Here is a 15,567-nt window from a genome sequence, read left to right as displayed (position 1 = left end):
GGGCTGGGAAGGGGCGGGGTTGAGAGAAACCGCTGAGGAGGGGCTGGGGGCGGGGCCTTGGAGCAGACGCGGGAGGGGCGGGGCTGAGAGAAACCATTGGGGAGGGTCTGGGACCCGGGATTTGGAATCAGTGGCCTGAGAAGGGGCAGTGGGAGAACTGAGCAAGGAGCAGCTGCGGGAGGACCCCGCGGACTCCTGAGAACCAGCTTGGGGGAGAGGAGGCTTGGGGAGGTGTAGGGTGGAATCACGAGAAAGCTCTGTGGGAGGGCCTGGTGCACAGCTAAGCTGCAGGGTGGAGCTGAGGGAAAGCCCAGCGGTCCCAGAGGAGGAGAAGGGCGGGGTTGTGCAAAGCGCTGTGGGAGCAGATGGGGCGGGGCTGCGGGAAAGAACTGGAGGAGGAGGAGCCAAGGTGAAGTAAGGCTGCCATGTGAGAATGGCGGGGGAGGTGCTAGTGCAGAGCTGGAGGAAAGCCGAAAGGTGCTGGAGTGGGCAGAGGGGTAGGAGAAGCTTTAGGGGACTAGAGGAGGTGGGGCTGTGGGAAAAAGCTGTGGGAGGAGGAGGTGGGGGTAGGAAGCTGGGGCTGTGGCTGCAGCGGGAACTGGGCCAGAGCTGCTTGGGGAGCCGCATGCAAGAGGAGGGCGTAGTTGTGGAAAGAACTGTGGGTGGAACTAGTTAAGTGCTGGGTGGAGGAGGGGCTGGGGCGGAAGTGTGGGAGGAACAGCTGGGGTGGGACTGAGGGAGGAGGAGCAGGGGGCAGAACAGCTGCGGTGGAGCTGTGGGAGGAGCAGCTTGAGCGAAGCTGCAAGAAGAGAAGTTGGGGACGGAGTTTCAAGAGGAAAAGCAGGGTGGAATGCTGGTGGAGCAGAGCCGAACTGCAGATGGAGCTGTGGGTGGAACTGGGGGAGGGAGCTGAGCCCTTTCTGTGATGCACCCTTAGGCAAGAGTCCAAACTTGCGTGCAGCGACCTAAGGGCGCCTCCAGTGTCTACCCCCAGAGGGCATGGAAGCAGCAAGAAGGTGGGAACACTTGCCTGGGTTCTATGCAGCTCTAGGCTAAGTCTTGCAGGGCTGAGCACCCCCAGGCCTGCTCTCCTGTGTGCTAGTCGCTGTCAGTGCCTGCCAGTGGGGTCCAGAGGGACCGTCTTTTTAACGCCTCTTTTGCAGGTGATGAGAAACATCCACACTCTTAATGTCTTGCCTCCTGTAAGTCGCCCGACACACAGCCCAACTTCCCTGGCAAACTTGCTTTTCAAACTCTCTTCTTCTTCTCAGTCAGGCGCTCAGGTTCTGTAGTGCTGCCATGCTTTACTCCTCTGTCCCTCCCCTTATCTAGTCTCCCGCATTGACTTCATAAGCCAGTTTTGAGTCCCTGCCTCTGGAGTGCCTGATGAGAAAACTGCTCCTCATCCTGCATCCCCGCTGCTACTTCCAGAACTCAGGGCTCGTGGTCTGGAGCCTGCACTGTTCCATGAACCTCCTGACCAACCTGGAAGCCTCTGTCTTTCCTCCCTCAGGTCTGTCCTCCACATTCCATTGGCTCAGTTTCTAAGTCACAGATCTGTCCCCAACAGTCCTCTAGTGAAAACGCGGCCGGGCCTTCTCAGGTTTAAGTCCTAACAGTTCAGGGAGTCGGCTCAGCTCTCCCCACCCTTAAGCCGAACACTCTTTGGTTCACGCTGTGCTGTTTAGTCACTGGTCCCCACCAGCCTGCTGTTCCAGGTCTCCTTGCTTTGCACCGGTAGTTCCCATGGCCTTGTCCTGGTGCACTCCTGGCCTCCTTCAAGGCACAACTTTAATGTCACTTTCACAGTCCCACCCCGAGTATTAGGGACTTTCGTCTTCAGCTCTGATAGCATTTTGTACATCCCCCATCCGCACCCCACATTAGGCTCTTGCAACCCCTGGTGGCAATTGCTCTGTAAGAGTTTGTGGCTGCCGCAGGGTCTCTTGAGTTCCTTGAAGGCAAGGCCAGTGTTTTACCCATTTCTGAAACTGGGTGCCCAGGGCACAGTATCTGCTTAGTAAGTGTTAAACCAGCAAAGGGCTGCTTTCTTGTTTTTTTCTAGTGAGATGCACCTGCTTCTCCCTGGAGAAGCTCAAGGAAGCAGGAATGCTGGAGATGAGGTGAGAAGGAGAGGGTCCCTCTTTATGGGATGTAGGCCATAGGGCTGCAGGGGACCTTCAGATCATCAGTTCCAATTCCTATGCATGCTAGCATGCCCTCCTGGGTTCCTTCCCCCCAAGAATGGTTGCCAACTTTTGCCAAACACCCCAGAACCTGCTGGGAGTGGTTTCAAATCATGAGTGAGGATCCCCAGGATGGTGAGTTGCTGTTGCTCCTCCTGTGACCTCTTGTATGAAGGACTAGAACTTGCATAATGAGCTGGATAGTCACCATGTGGCTGCTAGTGGGGAAGCCCGTGGTGGCTACATAAGGGCTCCCTTTTCCAACTCTCCCAGCTGCCCCTTGATTTGTTTTTCTAAGACCACCAGAGCGAGCACAAAAGAACCAGCGAGTAGCAAGGTTAGGAGCAAAACTGCAAATTTATTCTTTGATCACCTAGCTTCAGGGAAGAAGGTGTGTAGGGTGAGGTCTGTCGGCCTCCGGCAAAGGAGGCCGAGAGAGTCTCCTGGTGGAGCTCTCGGGTGGAGTTCCTGATGCAGTCCCGACAAAAGTGGGGCTGAGGAAGCCCGCGCGGGGCGCTCGCCGGGAGCGGCTTTTCTAGGAGTGGAAGGGCAATAGGCGGGGCACGGGCGTGTCGGGGGGCGTTCTGTAGGTGCGACCAGGTGAATCTTGGTCTCCTCGAATTGACATCACCTGGTGCATGCCCGGTTGGTCTGAACCTTCCTGGGCGCCTTCAGAGGTCTCATCTGTGGTCGGATGAGGAGAGGAAGTCCAAGTAAAGCAGCTGCAGCGGTGAGTGGGCCTAGGAAGAATGGCATCACCAGGCCAGGTAGGGATGCGGGTGGTGTTCAGCTATCCCTGAGAAAGGGACCAGAATGCACCTGAGTCTTGATTTTCATTCCCAATAGCAGGTCAGCACCAGACCCGAAAACGCTCTGATTTCTGCCCTCCATGCCACACTCTCTTCACCTGCTGCCTCCTCATTCCTCCCATTAACAATGTCCTGGCAGGAACAAGACTTTCCCCGCCCTCTCTGCTTGTCTCGTAGCAGATGAGGTCAGCCTTCACCTCCCCAGGCCTGTCCTGCTCCTGCCTTCCCCTGTGGGGCCCTCCGTGGATGCTCTGGAGCCCCAGGCAATAATCAGCCAACGTGGGCATGGGGGGCCTTCTCGGGTTCCTTGCTGTGGTCCCATGAAACCGCTCTGCCTGGCTGTACCCTGCTGGCACACTCAACTGACCCCAACTCCTGGGGCTGGGGGTGTGTCTCCTCAAGGTTTGCTTTCTTATTCAGGCCTTGCTTGCATGCCTATCGTGCCACACATCGTATCTCTTTTAGGAAGTCCTTGCCTTTTCCAAAGATCCTGCTTTGTAGCTGACTGTACCCTCTGCCTGCCTCCCCCAGGATACTGCCTCCTTCCTGAAACCAACCCCCCGCCCCCAGGTCTTCCTTCCTTCTTCATCCCCAGGGAGCCCCCTGCCAAGCTCCCTGTCCATCCCAGTAACCTTCTGAGCCTTGCCTCCCGTTCCTTCCCCTCCCCTCCCTTCCCCTCTCCCTGCTCCCCTCCGCTCCCCTCCCCTCCCCTGCCCTGCACCCCCGTGCCCTGCCCTCTCTTGCTCTGTCTTCTCCCTCCATGGCAGGGTAGCCTCCCTGGCCACAGCTGTCCCCTGGGAATTTGCCATCACCCTCCCTCTCTGTGCTCAGTATCCCTGACTGTGTAGTCCCTCTCTTCTGCCCACATGCTCCCCTAGGAAGCATTCTTTTTTGCTCAGCGTGATTTCTGTGTGATTCCTCCTGTTTTCTGAGCCTGTCACCCCCTCCTCTTCCTTTGCCTCCCACTGAGACTTTCCAGAGTGCAGCCACCTCCCCTCGCTGTCCTTTTTTGACTCTGAGGCCCAGGGGGAAGTTGCCCTCCTCTGGAGAGTTCACATTTGATCCACCTAGTTTCTGGGGCACGGCCAGTCTTGGACCGCTTTGACCCTAATTCATGGTTTCCCTTCAGATGCTTCTTGTTCAGCCTGCCTTCCTCGTCTAGGAAATGGCTTTTGCCCGTTTTTCTTTTCTTTTCTTTTCTTTTCTTTTTTTTTTTAGATGGAGTTTCGCTCTTGTTGCCTAGGCTGGCGCAATCTTGGCTCACCACAACTTTCGCCTTCTGGTTCAAGTGATTCTCCTTCCTCAGCCTCCCCAGTGATGGGATGACAGGTATGCACCACCATGCCTGGCTAAGTTTGTATTTTAGTAGAGATGGAGTTTCTCCATGTTGGTCAGGCTGGTCTGGAACTTCGACCTCAGGTGATCCACCTGCCTCGGCCTCCAAAAGTGCTGGATTACAGGCGTGAGCCACTGTGCCCGGCTGCCCATTTTTCTATTGAGTCACTTGCTTTGTTGGTATGGAGTTGTAGGAGCTCTTTCTGAATTCTACCTCAAACCCCATGTTGGTTTTTTGTATTTCAGAGACCTTGTCCGCTCAGGGGCTTGTTCTTCGTCTCTTTGCAGGGCTGTTTTGGACTCAATATTCACCTAAGCACTCCAAATTGTAAGTAACCCCAGAGGTCATGGAGTGTGCCACTGCCCCTCCATCTGGAGGCGGTAGCCCCTCCCCCAAAGAGGAGGTGCTCCCATGCGTCCAGAGCCCTGCCCATTAGGTTAGAGAGGGCTCCCTTCTTTGCTCTCTTGCACTCATTTGTCCGCCTTTTAGCTTTCCTTTTCTGCCCTGGACTCACACAGGGTCGCGTGAACGTGTGGTGTAGCAGGAGGGGACAGGTAAAGTGGAGGAATAGGAGCTGGAGGGGAGCAGGAGGGAAGAAAAGAGGAGGGGAAGGGGAGAGAGGGAGCGGGTTGGAGGAGGAGAAGGGGAGGAGGAGGAGATGAGACCAAGGAGAAGAGAGAGATGAAGGAGGAGAGGAGGACACAGAAAAGAGAAGAAAGAAGAGAGGAGGAGATAGAGAAGAGGAGGAGGAGCAGCAAAGGAGGAAGAAGAGAGAGATAAGAAGAGCAAGTGAGGAGGACGGGGGCGTAGGAGGAGAGGGGAAGGACAGAAGGAAAAGGAGAGGCAGATGTGGAGGAGAGGAGGAGATGAGAAAGAGAAGCGAAGCAGGAGAGGAGAGGGATAAGCGGGGAGGAGGAAGAGAGAAGAACAGGAGAAGGAGAAGAGGAGGAGGAGAGGGGAGGAGGGAGAGGGAGAAGGAGAGAAATAGGAGGGAGGAAAGGAGGAGAGGTGTAGGAGGAAGAGGAGAGGAGGAGTAGAGGAGGAGGAGAAGGAGAGGAAGAGGAGGAGATTTGGAGGAAGAGGAGAGGTGGGGAAGAAAGGAGGAGGCGGAGAAGGGAGAAGCAGAGAGGAGGAGGCAGAAGAAAGGAGGACCAAGAGGAGAGGAGGAGGAGGAAAGGACGAAGAGGAGGAATAGAATAAGAGGAGCAGAGGAAAAGGAGGAGGAGATGGGGGAGGAGTGGAGAGGAGAGGAGGAGGAACAGAGTTGGAGGAGGTGGAAGAGAGAAGAGGAGAAGGAGGAGAGGAAGAGGAAGGAGAGAAGGAGAAAAGTAGGAGGAAGAAGAGAGAAGAGGAGAGAAAGGAGAGGATGAGGAGGAGGGGAGGAGAAGGAGAGCAGGAGGGGGAGGAGGAGGAGAGTAAGAGGAGGAAATGAGGAAGAAAGAAGGACAGGAGGTGGAGAGGAGGAGAGAGAATTCGGAGGGGAGGAAGAGGGGAGGAGAGGAAGAAAAGGAAATGAGGAGGAGGAGGAGGCTGCAGCACCCTTATCAGGCTCCAGTTCTCGGTGTGCCCCGTTCTGTAAGACACTCTCCTGTGGTCAACCCTGGCCTGCAGAGGATTCCCGCGCTGGATCTCTGAGGGATGCTGGCGCCCTCTCTCCAGCACATTCCTGATGCTCTTGCTGACGCATGTGTCCTGGGCACCTCTCCTGAAACATGATTCTCCAGGGTGTCTTCTGGCCTCACCTCTTCTGTCCAGTTCCAGCAAGCTCACTTTGCTTAGCCTTTGAATCCCTTCCTTCACCATCTGCATGACAATTCGGGCCTTTCACCGTCACTCAGGCCTGGACCATCACTGATGCCCATCCCATGCCATCCACAGGTTTGCCCCATCCCTTCGGCTCCCTACCAGGGCATCAGTTGTGTTGAGCAGCAGAGTGTCTCCAAGTCCCTTAGGTAGTTTTGTTTTGGCCCCCACTGGTTGAGCTGCATCCGGGTCCCATCCCACAGGGACCCCGCGCCGCTACAGGTGCATGCTGATCCTGCAGCTCCTCAGGGATGTCATCGCTTTTCCCCTTCCCAGACCAGCACACCCTGCCTGTGCAGCTCTGTGCTGCACCTTCACTCTAGTCACGGGTGTGTAGCAGTCAGCTCACCAATTCCTCCTGCTCCCTGGGACTCGCCGGCTTTTAGCACTGCAAGTCCCTCAGCAAACTGGGACTGTTGGTCACCCTACTGGCAGCCAGTGATAAGATGAGGGCCACTCCTGGGAGGGAGGACACCTGTGGGGAAAATTATTGTGTTATTTATTTCTCCTTCGGGATAGGGTGTCTGCAGTGCTTCATGGGAGGGGGTGGGCTGATGCTGCAAGCTCAGAAGTTTCAAGGGCATCTAGGGAGACCAGATATTCAGAGACCTTCTCCTAGATGTGCCTGTTCCATGTATCAGGGACATAGGTTTTCCCAGCAGGACTTGTGTCATTGGCATGACAGACCCGCCTTGGCTGAGCGTTCAACTGTCTTTGGAGTTCAGCCACCTTAGCAAGTCCTGGGTTTGTTCTTCAGACTTTGCTGCTTGCCCATTGCCTGGATCGGGGCCTACTTTGTAAACCACCAGGAAGACTCCAGTGTTTCTGCTTAATTTTTAGATGTTTGTTAATTGCCCTTGGCTTCTCATTAATCCCCGTGAGTCATTCAGGAAACATACCACTGTCCGTTCCCTGAGTTTTCATTTCCAGGCATCTGCCCTGCCTGGATCTCCTCGCCTTCCAGGAACTTCCTCTTCACAAGCCAGCCATCCCAGCAAAAGTTCTAACATCAAAGGTCTAGCAACTAGCCTGCCATCTTGTCCCTAGAGCCACCTGCGTGCCACCTATCCCCGAAGATGGGAACCTCGTTGCCAGTTGGGCAGATGCAGGACAATCCTGTACCAAGACCCCATCTTACCACCTGTTTTCTCGGACCACTCTGGAACCCACTGTCTCAGATTGGGTCCTCCAGGAAGCAGACTGTGAGAGGGAGTTGGCAGGACCAAAGGTTTACTGGGGCTAACTAACCCTCAGGAAAGGGACAGGAAGGAAGCAGGGCTGGAGAGCAGGTCGAGCCCGACCTGACAGTCTTGAGCAGCCCAGCAGGGAGGTGTGGAGCAAGGGTTGCCCACTAGAGGGGCCTGCATTGGGCATGGGTGGTGGGGTCCACATGGTACCTGGCACACAGCAGGCTGTGCAATCCATATTAACTGCCTGGATGAATTAATGCCCAGGAAAGGTGCCCTGGAGAACGGGTATGTGCTGAGCGCAATAGGGGAGGGCCCAGCATCTGCCTTGGCATAGACAGAACTGTGCTGTGCCCTGCAACAGGCCACCCGAGAGCTGCTTTCATCTCGTGTGTGCATTAGACAACTACCAGGGGCATGCAGGGGATGTGCTTCCAGGGCATTTGCTGGTAGGGCGTCTCGTGATCTCTTGGTATTGGTGTGAGCACAGCCTGGCAGGAGAGGGCGAATCTCAGTGCAAAGTATCATGTCAAAAAGCAGATCGAAGCCAGGCCCCCTCCTGGAAGAGGCTCCTTGAAGGTAGGTGCACACTCATGTCTTTGTTACTTGTAAGGGGGCATCTTACAGGCAAGAGGAGTTAGGTGAATGTGAAGAGGAAGGAACTGCTCACTCTGGGCAAGGGACTGGGGGAGGCTTCGTAGAGGAGCGGGTGTTTGAGCTGGGCCTCGAAGGTCGAAAGGGTTTTGTTAGGTGGGAAATGGGGGAAGGACAGCCTGAAGGGGTTAGGTACCTTCGAGGAGCCCAGAGAAGTTGGTGGCTGGAGCAGACCCATTCGTAGAGTGAAGTCGTGGGAGAAGAGGCTGGCAAACTAGATTGGGTCCAACTCCTAAAGGCCCACTGAAGGAGTGTGGGTTGCACGCTGGGTGCAGCAGGTGAGTGTCCTCACTTGGATTTCACTGTCAGCATTTTTAAAAGGCAAACTGGTTCTCTTCCTGAGGAGAATTCATTGATTCACTCATGTGGCCAGTAAGTCATCTGGGCCAGAGGTGGGTGGGGAGGTGATAGGGGTGCAAGTGTCACCTTCAATCACAGCATAACTGCCCTTGCTTTCTTATCTCTCATTTAGATATTTCAATGCTTGCTCAGGTCCCCTGTACCCTCCTTCCTTCTCCCTTCCCAGCCATACTACTTATGGGGAGACTTGCTCTTTATAAAATGACCGTTAGTCTTATCAAATTAATCCCAAAGTAGTACCATCAATTTCCCCCTAAAATACCAACAAGACTCCTGCTTGAAACTACTTGTACATTAGGGACAGAGAAGAGTTCATGAGAATCAGCATTTTCTGAGGACTCCAGCTGTCTTCCGAGAGAGAGTTCTCCTGCTGGTGCCTCCTCTATAGTAAAGCAAAGGTAACATTCCTGCAAGGCTTTGAAGCTTACAGCGTGCTTGCCTTTAGGTTCTTGTGTTGTGTTCTGGGTCAGCGGGAATGTCTCTCCAGGTCCTTTTTCTCATCCTAATGTGATACTGAATTCTTCACAGGCTCCTGGAACCACATTATCATTCTCTTCACTCAAGAGATGAGGATGCTGAAATTCAGAGAGGGGAAGTGATTTGCCTCAGCTTGTGCTGTAAGTGATCAAGGCAGGACTCAACCAGTCTTTTTGACCCTGACTATGGTGATTTGATCTCTGTACCCACAAGATAGTGGTGGAATGGTGGAGTATGGTACCTAGAAGGCCCTTTCTAGCTCAGGACGCATTTGATGGTGTGACTGTTTAGGAATTCAGTCCTGACCCGTTTAAGAGGTTGTGATTCTTAGCTGTCTCTGGCTCCTGGTTTGCCCAGTTTAATTCTGGCCTGCTCAGCAAAACTTCTCTCTGTCTGGTCCAAGAATCCTGACATCTCTGAACTAGTCGTCCTCCTGTTCACTCAATATCGACAGAATCTCATGGTACATTCTCCTGGCTCAGCCATGGAATAAAGCCAGCTCTGTTGTTTTGATCCGTGTGTTGTGCCCCAGCTTAGGAAGAATAACTCTTCAGGCTGCCTCTCCCATGCTAGGTCACATGCAGGTCACACATTCCCAGGTAAATTTTGCACTTTGTTTATCTGGAATTTGTCTTAATCTCCTTGTCCTTGTTTCTGATTGTGTACTTTCTTCCGTTCTGTCTCATTGTCTGGGCCCTACGTCTTTTCTCATGGTTTCTCTTCTGTAAGTCTCTAGACCCGACACAAGTACACAGTGAAGTGAATGAAGTTTAAGATAAAGCTTCAGTGTCTCTTGCTTACACAGCCCCTAGCATCATGGTCCTACAGTTGTATGGTTTGGAAAATCTACAAAAGATATTTTAACCACAGTTGGTTCGGGGAATCTTTCTTTCCACTATGCTATCTCTATCCGTCTTGCCTGTGTGTTGGGTAGCAATGCAATAACCATGGTCATGTTGGGAATTCAACTAAGGGGACATTAAGTTGGGATTCATTTAGTTTAGGATATAGGGGTCCACAAGCAATTTCGTATATTTCCCAGTTATTGCCAGCTGCCCTTTATTATTGAAATAGCTTGCAGGAATACTTCTGCTTACTGTGCTAATGCATCCGGTGTTAGAACAAGAGGGGTGAGGCTGGAGGGTACATTGCAATGTCACTGTGACTTGCAGCACTTGGCATCGGGGTATGTTGGCAGTGGAGGAGAACCAAGATTCACAGTGTATAGCACCAGAAGCTAGTCTGTGGAAAAATCTTCCAGTCATCAATCAGGTGTGTAAAATTGTAAGTGAAGGATTCCATTTTCATTGAAAAGCAAAAGTGCCCTCTTGTCAGGAATATACCCAGCGTACAGTGTACGCAACTGTAAATACAAGATACATTTATTTGCACATTTGGAAGGGGATTTTGTAAAATGGCATTTTTCAGAATTCCTGTGATTGTAGGACACGGACCTGTAGGAGGACTAGAAACACTGAATAGTATGCAGAAGAGTTTTGCTGGACAGGCACAGAATTAAACTGGGCAAACCAGGGGCCAGAGACAGCTAAGAAACACAACCTCTTAAATTGGTCAGGGCTGAATTCCCAAACAGTGACAGCATCAAATGTGTCCGGAGCTAGAAAGGGCACAGTCACAGTTCCTGTGACTGCTACCCTTAGAAAGACTTGCTTGGAAGTTACGCTTCCTGCTGGCATCTGGAAACTTGACTCTCAGAATTTCCCTAGTCAACAGTTAACTAATAAGGTGGCTCACTGTGCCTTGACTGTTAATACAAACAATGTAGTTTATGCTGAACACCTGCTTTCTTTCTGGGAGTCTGGAATTTTGGTGCATGCTAGGCAGAGGATGTCTCTGTTACCAAACCCCAGTGTAAACTGTGGGCAATGCGTCTGGGCTTCTCTGGCCAGAAACATCACACGTGCCACTGCATATTTGTTGCCGAGAGAAGCATGTGCTCTGCGTGGCCCCTCCTGGGAGGGAGAAAGCATAAGGAAGTCTGTGCATGGGCTCCTCCAAACTTTGCCTGTGTCTTTTCCGCTTGTGATCTGGCTGTGTGCCCTAAGTACATTGCTGTAATAAATCTTAGTTGTGATTATAACTATATGCTGAATCCCGTGTTTCCAACTATAACAAACAAGAAAAGCAGGAATAACGTACTACAGAAGTGTGTGAGGCAATTAAGTACTAAAGATAAGTAGCTATTTATGTATTTTTTTTTAATTTTCAGATGTTTCTAGCATTTGTCAACTTTTTCAAATGTGTGTGTTCTTTTTTTTCCTCATTTTAAATATTGGCTTTTGTTCCCAATTTTATATTGGTAATTTTGCATTCTTATACTTAAAGACGGCCCCAAATGTTACAAGCTTCAAGCCCCACAAAACCTGGATCTGTGTCTGTCTTGGATCCAAGACTTGCTGCCTCATGTCGGTTTTCCTATTGTCACTTCATATTACACAGGTGGGGAAATTAAAGCCAAGAGAGGGGAAGCTAACCTTACTTGGCAAAACCAGGACAGGATCCAGTTCTTCCAATTCCCAATTTAATGAATGCTCTTCCCACTACTCTGTAAAGTTTTTTGGTAACTTGTCTGTAAATATCGGTCATGGTACATTGTCCACTGGGTGGCACTCAAGAGACTGAAATTCGAGTTCCTTCTCTTTGAGTAGATGGGTAATCTTGAACTAGTCCCTTTCCCTCCTGGGACAGATTTTCCCAGTTTGTTAAATAAAGGGGCTGGATTAAATGCTCTTTACAGACCTTCTCTCTCAGATATTCCCTGAGTTTTTCATTCTGGAAATGCTGGAATCATATAATTGTAATTGAAACTAGTAATGTTCTTGTTCTTGAGTCTTCTTCATCTCTAAAATGGAAATAAAATACATACCTCTCGTGGTTATTATGAAGCTCCTGGCACTGTTCATGGTAGAGCAGGTGATCAAAAGTTGCTTGCATCCTTCTGTCCAATTGGAAACAAAAGCTTTCGTGTATAATTCTCACTCCTCTCACTTGGAATCAATCTTATCAGAAAACCTAAAATTTTTTTTCAATCAATTTAGAAGTTTATTTTGCCAAGGCTAAGGACATGCCTGTGACACTGTCTAAGGGGGTCCTGGTGACATGCCCAAGGTGGTCAGGCCACAGGTTGGTTTTTAGGGAGATATAATACATCAATTGATACATGTGAGATGTACATTGGTTTGGTCTGGAAAAGCAGGACAAATGGAAGTTGGAGGACTTCCAGGTCATAGGCAGGTTCAGAAATTTTCTGACTGGCATTAATAATTGGTTGAGTTGTTATCTAAAGACCTGGACTCATTAGAAGGGGATGTCTGGTTATGATAAGGAGTTGTGGAGACCACAGTTTTATCATGCAGATGAAGCCTCCAGGTAGCAGGCTTCAGAGAGAATAGATTGTAAATGTTCTTAGTAGACTTAAAGAGTCTATTCTATCAGTCTTAAGGTCTGTGTTCATGTTAATGGTAATGAGGCATGTCCGACTCCGCCTTCCCCATTATGTCCTGAACTAGTTTTTCAGGTTAACTTTGGAATGCCCTTGGCCAAGAGGAGGGGTCCATTCAGATGGTTGGGGAGCTTAGAATTGTATTTTTGGTTTACATTCTTTCCTTCTGGCCAGGATTTGTCAGAGGCAACATCAATGGCCAAACTTTTATTTTGTCCCATAGCATTGTGGAGATGGTTTGGCTGCCTGCCCCAGGTCCATCCTGTCCCGTGGTAGGACCACTGTGGCCAAGAGACTTACAACCAAAAGACTTAAATAGACAATTTAAATTTGCTAGGCCAGATGGGAATGGACGTGGACAGGCATTTATTACACCTTAACAATTTTTAAGTAATGTAAAAGCCAACAAACAAAAAGTAAAAGGCGAGATTACAAAATTGGCTTATCTATCTTTAACTTCTATGCATTGAGCTACTGTAATCTTGGTTTTAGTTACAGACTTACAGCTATTGGCTATATAAGCAAACCTAAATTTTAAAAAGAAAAGAAAATGAAGCATACATTTAAAACTTTTTAAACTTTTTTTTTGAAATAGGGTTTCGCTATGTCACTCAGGCTGAAGTGTAGTGATGTGATCATAGCTTTCTGCAGCCTTGACCTCCTGGGCTCAAGTGATCCTCCCACCTCAGCCTCCTTAGTAGCTAGGACCACAGGCATACACCAGCACACCCAGGAAATTAAAAGAAAAGTTTTTTAAAGATGAGGTCTCACTATGTTGCCCAGGCTGGTCTGAAATTCCTGGCCTCAAGCAATACTCCTACCTCAGCCTCCCAAAGCACTGAGATTACAGGTATGAGCTACCATGCCTGGCCTAAAACATTTTTAATGGAAGTATAATTTGCAAATAGAAAACATGCCCAAATATTAAGTGAATGCACTGATGAACATTTACAACTTAACAAGATAGCCAGCACTTAAATCACAAAATAGAACACCGCTAGGACTTCTTTGTAATACCCTCCAAGTCACTACTTCTGCCCAAAGGTAATTGCTATTTTGCAACATTTTTTATTACTTTACATAAATGGGATCATACACTGTACTTTTATTACTGTCTGGATTTTTATATTAAATATTGCTTGTGAGATTCATCCATGTTGTCATGTGAGCAATACTTTGTTCTTATTGCCATATACTATTCCATTTTATCAGTGTACCGTGATTTATCTACCCATTCCACTATTTGTACATACTGGAATTGGTCCCAGGTTTTTGTAATACAAACAAAGCTGCTATGAACATGCTTGGATTTACTTTCTTTGGTGAATATGTATTACTGTTACGTATATGTCTAGAGGTAAAATTGATGATTTATGGGATATGCATATGTTTAATTTTAGCAGATATTGAAAAACAGATTTCTAAAGCGGCTGTAGCAATTTACGTTACCACCAGCAATGTGTGAGTTCCATTTGCTCTCCATCCTTGACAGCACATGTTGTCACTTAGGTGGGTATGCAGGGGGATCCTTTTTTGGCATGTTTACTTATTTTTTTACATAGTGGAAACTGGTGTGGTGTACAGTTTTATGGCTTTTGCCTAATGCCATCACTACAGTTAAGTTACCAAACGATTCCGTCGCCTCAGAAATTGCTTTGTACCGCCTCTTGGTATTCAATCCCTTCTCCATTCTCAGCCTTGGCAGCCACTGATCTAATTTCCATTCCCATAGTTTTCCAGATTATCAAAGAAACAGAATGATATGGTTGTAAGCTTTTGGATGTGGCTTCTTTCAGGTAGCAGAATGCTTCTGAGATTTAACTATGTTGTTGTGTTATCAGTAGTTCATTCCTTTGTGTGTGTGTGATAGTCTTGCTCTCTTGCCCAGGCTGGCATACAGTGGTGCAATCTCGGCCCACTGCAACCTCTGCCTCCCACGTTTAAGGGATTCTCGTGCTTCAACCTCCCAAGTAGCTGGAACTACAGGCGTGCACCACCGCGCCTGGCTAATTTTTATATTTTTAGTAGAGACGAGATTTCACCATGTTGACCAGGCTGGTCTCGAACTCCTGGCCTCAACTGATCCACCTGCCTCTGGCTCTCAAATTGCTGGGATTACAGGTGTGAGCCACTGCACCCAGCCCAGGAGTTCATTGCTTTTTACTGCTGGGTCATATTACATTGTGTAGATGTACCACATTTTGTTTATGAGTCCTATAGTTGAGGGATATTTGGTTTGTTTCCATTTTTTCTCTATTATGGATAAATTGTTATAAACATTTGTGTACAGGGTTTGTGTGAACATAGTTTTTATTTCTTTTGAGTAAATATTCAGGAGTGAAATTGCTGGGTTACTTGGTAAATTGCTGGGTTATAGTTCTTTTTAAGAACTTGTCAAACTTTTTGCAGAGTTGCTGTACCATTTTGTATTCCCACTAGCAGGGCTTGAGAGTTCCAGTTGTTCCACATTCTTGCCAGCACCTGGTACTGCTAATTTTTCTGTGTATGTTTTTGTTTTGTTTTGCCACTCTAAGGTGTATAGTGGTATCTCTTTCTGGTTATAATTTGCATTTCTGTAATGATTATTAATGTTGAACATCTTTTAACATGCTCATTTTACCAACTTCTTTGGTAAATCTTCTGTTTATATTCTCATCCATTCAAAATATTGGGTTGCTTGTTTTCTTATGGTTAATTTTAACACTTTATTTGGAAATAATTATAGATTTAAAGGAAGTTGCAAAGAAATGATCCCTTCACTCACTCTCCCCCAGTGTTAACATCTTGCCTAACTACAGTACAATATTAATATCAGAAAATTGACATTGGTACAATCCACAGAGGTTATTCAGATTTTACCAGTTAGACATATACTTGTGTGTGTGTGTTTCTATGCAGTTTTATCACAAGTATAGTTTTGTGTAGGTTCCACAACAATCAACGTACAGAACTGTGTCATCACCACAATGTTCCTCTCATACTACCTCTCCACAGCCTCACCCACTTCCTACTTTATATTCCTTACCCTTGTCAACCACTATTTGGTTTACCATCTGTATAATGTTGTTCCAAGGATGTTATATACATGGAAGCATACTATATAGTGTGTTTCCTTTTCATATTTGCTTTTTTTCCACTCAACATAATTCCTGGAGGTTCCTTCAGGTTGTTACATGTATCAATAGTTCATTCCTTTTTATTGCTGGATAGCATTTCATAGTATGGATGTACTATAATTTAAGCATTGTCAATTTTGGTAGTTTCCACTTTCAGCTATTCCAAATAAAGTTTC

General features: G+C 48.6%; 1 pseudogene across 1 annotated transcript in view; it reads left to right on the top strand.

Moving 5' to 3' along the window:
• The first annotated feature begins 732 nt into the window (after positions 1-732).
• LOC117078561 overlaps positions 733-15,567 on the top strand; it is a 75,145-nt pseudogene continuing 60,310 nt past the window's right edge. Inside the window, exons 1-5 of the transcript XR_004435018.1 lie at positions 733-1,202; positions 2,066-2,123; positions 4,577-4,658; positions 6,411-8,733; positions 8,864-8,952. The product of XR_004435018.1 is annotated as an uncharacterized LOC117078561 (transcript). The remainder of the gene's footprint in view (positions 1,203-2,065; positions 2,124-4,576; positions 4,659-6,410; positions 8,734-8,863; positions 8,953-15,567) is intronic.

The sequence above is a fragment of the Trachypithecus francoisi genome, unplaced genomic scaffold, assembly GCF_009764315.1.
Source record: "Trachypithecus francoisi isolate TF-2019V2 unplaced genomic scaffold, Tfra_2.0 Lachesis_group6, whole genome shotgun sequence".
NCBI lineage: Eukaryota > Metazoa > Chordata > Mammalia > Primates > Cercopithecidae > Trachypithecus > Trachypithecus francoisi.
The sequence above is the reverse complement of the archived record's forward strand: the minus strand, read 5'-3'. Positions and strand labels throughout refer to the sequence as shown.